Genomic DNA, 5515 nt, shown 5'->3' with positions numbered 1-5515 from the left:
CGAGCGCGGCGAGCCCGCGCGGAGAATGCCGATATACCGTGTACGCTTTAATCGCCGCCACCGCGCACTGCTACGTACACATAATTGCTCGATCACGGGCCAGCTTCCAGCGGAAGCGGGAGCCTCCGGATCTTCCGGTCGATTCTTTGTTGTCGTCGGTTCCCCGCGGAATCGTCCAGCTCGGAAAATCCGAGAGGATCTCGGCCCTTTTCGCGCGGTTACGGCGTAACCGTAGCTACCGTTAACCCTTTGCACTCGTGCGGCGAGTCTGAGACACCACACTGAGATTATTGTATCACGTTGTAATATCATTTTTATGTCGTCGAAGTTTAGATTTTGAATATTATTAGAAGCATAACTGTTCTATAAATCGGGAGACTCAATTAACCCTTTGCACCGGAGCGGCGAGTCTGAGACACCACTCAGATTATTGTATCACGTTGTAATATCATTTTTGTACCGTCGAAGTTTAGATTTTAAATATTATTAAAAGCATAACTGTTCCATAAATCGGGAGACTCAATTTCGTGTGCACAAAATGCACTTTGTCGTATAAAATGGAATTACTGTAAGTCAACAAAATCATTTTAGATTTACAGTTAAGATGGCTTCGAATGCAAAGGGTTGATATGCGAGGTGAACATACGCTCTTCTCGGTCCAGAAGAATCATGACCTATGTTCTGCTATATATTTGTTCTGTTATTGTAAAATGGGTGTTTGCCGATGCTTTTGAATCGATTGAATCAAATGGAATTAAACAATCTCCGATAATCGTTGGAAGATCCAAGGAGGATCGAGGGGGATCGTGCAGCCGATCGAGAAAGTCGAGGAGATCGCGTTTTCGAGAATCGATGGATTTCGGGCCGGGAGAGGCGACAGGGCAACGCCGACTCCTCAAAATATCGCAGACGTATAAAATTGTCGTGACGACGGTGGCGCATGCAAATAGAAAATAGAAACGCGCGTAGAAATAGATTCGCCAGTCGTCGGCCTAGAATTCGATCGGACGCGGCCCATCGCGACACTGTTTTCGAGCCACTTGGAACGCGCCCCGTCTCGACGAAACCCTCTTTCGGCCGCCCCCCTTCGGCTCGAACAATGAATTTTTCCTTTTTCTTTTCTTTTTCCATCGGAGCAAGGCGGCGTAGAGGAACGCGCGCGCGGAACGAACGCGTCGCGGATCGTTCGGCCGCGCGATGATTTTCGCGACGCCTCCGAGGGAGCTCGTTACGGGATATTCGAAGGTATCTAATTAAACGATGAATAATACATTAGACATCGACGCGATTAAAAGCACCCTGTAGATGGCCTGCAGACGTAGTTACTTCCTTGAATGCGGCATCCTGCCGGGGAACTATTGTCTGGGTAATTGACCAGTCGCGGTCGGCGCTCGCCGCCGCTGCGAGGGACAATACTAACTCGCCCGCGACTTCCTTCCTACGTGGAACGAGCGAGTAAACGCGAGTACTACTGGCATCGTGTACAAACTGCCTGTGCGACGGGTAGTGGTTTCATTCATAAAGTCACGCGTTTAGCGGAGGAAACGTTCTTCGGCCGCGTTAACGAGGGTAACGCTTCGCGCGCCGTGGAGACCTTAAAACTTGCCCCCGGAACGGCTGCATTGTTTCCGCCGTGACGGGGATATCGCCTCGGAAACTTCGACACATCCTCTTTCCTCCGTTTCCCGTCGTCCGAGACACGCTCGATTCGGTGGCTGACTTCGCGCAACAACTCGGCAACGGTACTCGAAACGTTAGAGAGAGAGAGAGAGAGAAAAAATCCTGAAAGAAACACCCCCCTCCGGGGATGCATCGACGAATTCCCCGGTGGCAAATGATAATCGCGAACTCCGGTGGGAAAGAGGCAGATGGAATCCCGGCAGGCAGGCGAACGTAATACGGTCTTGGATCTCGGTTTTCAAAGTGCGGTGACCCTTCAGGCTTGGGCGGAACTCCTTCGCTTCCGGTGCTGTTCCGTCGCTGCTATTTCTATATATAAACCCACACGCTTTTGTTGGCGTACACCTACAGCCGAGGCGCGACTATGTGCCGCTGCCAAATGTCCCCGCGCCCGGGGTGCGGGAGGGAGGAGGGGGAGGGGGAGAGGGGCTTTGTCGTTGCACGGAACGATTATTCATTAACCCACTTAACGCCGAAGGCCCGCCGGACGCGTTTCGATCGCGTCCGACGATCGGGCAAAGAATATTCCGGTGGAAACCCGTCTCGAGCAGACCCGTGCAAAGATCATCCGCGTGCCACAGATTTCCACGGGGGGTTCGCCGAAAGATCCGTTGTACGAGAAGGAGGACCATTGACAATCGCTGTTTCCTCTTCGATAACGAAACTGAAACGGCCGGCCGGCCGTCCGCGGAACCGATAAAATACAAAGAAGGAAACGGAAACGTTTTATACTCACTCGTCGGGCTTCCGGCGAACGGCGCGCGTACTCCTGGATATCCTTAGTTTCCCATCCGCGCGAACAACTCGGTCCTCCTCGGGAACTTTCTACCGAGCTTGGTCCGCCGATCGTGTGCGGCAAATAGCGATCGACGGGAAACGCCGGGTGCACCTGTCACCCCGCGGTGCTCTATCCGCTTATTCGGCGACGGTTCGTTCGGCGAGATAACGCCGTGGAAATTGACATCTTCCTACGACTTCCGGCACACTGTGTAGCTGGAGGTCGCCGATTACTTTTCGTCGAAAGTTCGTTGGCACGTGGGAACGGTGGGAGGGGAACGGAGGCCGGAGTCAAAAGGTCGGGTCGTCGCGTTGCTGCGCCGCGATGGGTACGTATCGACGGTAGAAACCGCCGATACACTGTTTCTTCCGAAAAAAAGGAAGGAGGAACCTTGGATCGGCGGAATTTCGCGCGATCGCGTGTGCCCGTCGTCGCGACGTCGGTCCTGAAACGATCTTTCTCGACGGCCGGACGTGGCAGCGCCATTCCGACACGTGGCCGCGGGGGCAAATTAAAACGGAGCAGGGAAACAATGCGAAACGTCAGTGGGAAACCAGCGGCCGGAAGGGGACGGTGGACTCGCTCCGAACGGGACTCATCCTAGGCACTCGGGCTGCGACTGTTACGTAACGGCACGCAAACGATGCACCGCGGACCGAGCCGCGACCGTTTCGGAAAGCGACGACGTTTCGTCGCCGAACGCGGCCGACGGGATCGATCGCGATCGATCGTTATAAAAGAGAAGTTGTCGTCGTCGTCGTCGCCGTCGTGCGGGAAGAAAGCGAGGCCGATACGGCTCCCGGAGCGATGAACGGTTTACGGTTCCGATTCCGGATCGGTGTGTGCGTGTGTGTATGTGTGTGTGCGCCGCGAGAAGCCACAGAACCGGAAGCGAACCTCTCGTACGCGGTGCGTACCAACACTATAGTCCGCGACGAGCCATTGTGCCGCGGTTCCCCGTAGTCTGGATCGCGCGTCGCGACGAAAACTCGGCGTCGCGCGGCGTCGAGTCGCGTCGCACGTGCGCCACCGCATCGGAGACGCGCAGGGCAAAGTGCATCGTAAGACTGCTGACGGGTGCACCTCCGGCTTTCCGATGCAACGCGTCTCCCCCCTGTTCCCTCGTCCTTCTCCCGCTGCCCGTAGCCCTCCCCCCCGCGTCCCCCCTTCCTCTTTCACTCGACCGACCGTGCGCACAACGACGACCAACACACCACGTGACCATCCCCTTAACTTTAGCAGACCGATTACCGCACCACTCGCGACCATCGTACTTTTCGTCTGTTTCCAACGTCCCTCCGTCTGTCTCTCTTTCCTCTCTTCCCCCCTCCCCCTCGTCGTCGTCGGCCGGACTTTCCGCCCCCTCCGGACCCTGGTCGTCGCCTTTTGCCACCGTCGGCCAACACTTTCGATCCGGCGTGCGGCCCTCCCGATCGCGAGACTGCATCGAAATGCATCGGAAACCGTCTTTGTTCTACCCGTTCGTCGGCGACCTTCCTTCTCGAGAGAGGGATATTTGTATTTTTCTGCATTACGGTTCGATGCACCGTCTTCCTCTATCCGCACGACACCAGATAGTTCCCGTCCCCGTTGGTCCGACGGCGAGGAAGGAAACTCTCCGGGTCTCTCTGTTCCACAGGAATGTTCGCCAGCCTCTCTTCTCTCTCTCTCTCTCTTTCTCTTCCTCTCGCTCCCTCCTTCTGTTTCCCTGCCTGCCTCTCGTCCCGGCTGCAGTTCTCTCCGGCGCCTCTCCTCGTCGCACCCGCTGCACGCTCGCTCGTTGCATTCTGTCGAGCACTGCGTCATTTCTGTACGGTGTATGATTCGTTCTCCTCCTTCCTCCGTCCGCGGCTCTCTTTCTCTCTTCTCCTTGTCGTCCGTTCATTCCGGCGTTGCACTCCGTCTCCGTTCCCCGGCCGCGGATACCGAGACGCATCTCTCGCTCGCTCTCTCTCTCCTCTCTCTCTCTCCCTCTTTCCCCCTCGGCCGACATCCCCCACCAGATTCGGGTCGACTCGTTGCACCGGGAAACCGAGAGGTGTAGCCGTCCTTCTCGCTCGGCTCCATTCATGCCTCGACTCTCTTTGGGTTATGCAACTTCGCCGCGAGACGCGAGACGAGGGGTTGCGTCGTCGGTTGCGCCGATACTGCACACTCGTTGCACCGAATCTTACCTTATGGAAAACTTGGCTAACTATATCGGCCGGGGCCTCACCCTCGCGATCCCTGCGCATCCGCTTCCCAATTATCTTACCCGATTTGCGAAACTCGCCTCGATCGATGCTCGCGATCGAGAACATCGATTTTGGCTGCCCTCGGGTTCCAGAGGGTGTTCTTTCTTGGTCCAGCGGGGTATTTAATTTACATTCTCGTAGGGAGTTCGTTTCGTTGGATCACTGGATCGTGTGTGCTTCTATCGGTTTTCCGCGCGTATTTGGCGATGTTTCAAGAGCCGCGAGGCGATTTTTGTCATGACGGAAATTGCGATTATCGCGGCAGCTACCGGCCACTTATATGATGAATCTTTTTAATCAGTGTTGATACAGTTACCGCGTGAAACGAGAACTGCAAAAAATATTTATGTTCATTATCTTCGTTCATACGCTCGGCACAGAAAAACGCTAAAAAAAAGAACGTCGATCTAAAGCGTCGACAGTTTTTCGCTTGTCAAGATTTTTACTTCTCTCTTGTTGGCGCCATGACTGTCGCCATAATAATTAAGAATACTCGTTTCAGAGAGAACGACCGAAACCATGTGGCGAGGCAACATTTCCTTGGAAGGACGTTACGTAAGGATACGCAGCGGCCACAATAATCGCTCTATTTTTGCATGAACAAAATTGCCCGCACGTTTGAAACATTGCCAAATACGTGTACGAGACCGCAGAAACCATTCACCGTGATCCGCGCGAAACAACTGCCCTAATAGAGCAAAGAAAACGAGCCTCTAGAACCGGAAGACCTGCTTTTAAAGTCGATGTCAGTCGATCCGCGGCGAAACGGGAACCGCTGTGGACCGGATCTGGGGCGAGGAGCAAAGGAACTGTTCCGGTCTCG

Source organism: Megalopta genalis, chromosome 11 (genome assembly GCF_051020955.1).
Source record: "Megalopta genalis isolate 19385.01 chromosome 11, iyMegGena1_principal, whole genome shotgun sequence".
NCBI classification, from domain to species: Eukaryota; Metazoa; Arthropoda; class Insecta; order Hymenoptera; family Halictidae; genus Megalopta; species Megalopta genalis.
Note: the sequence above shows the minus strand (reverse complement) of the source record.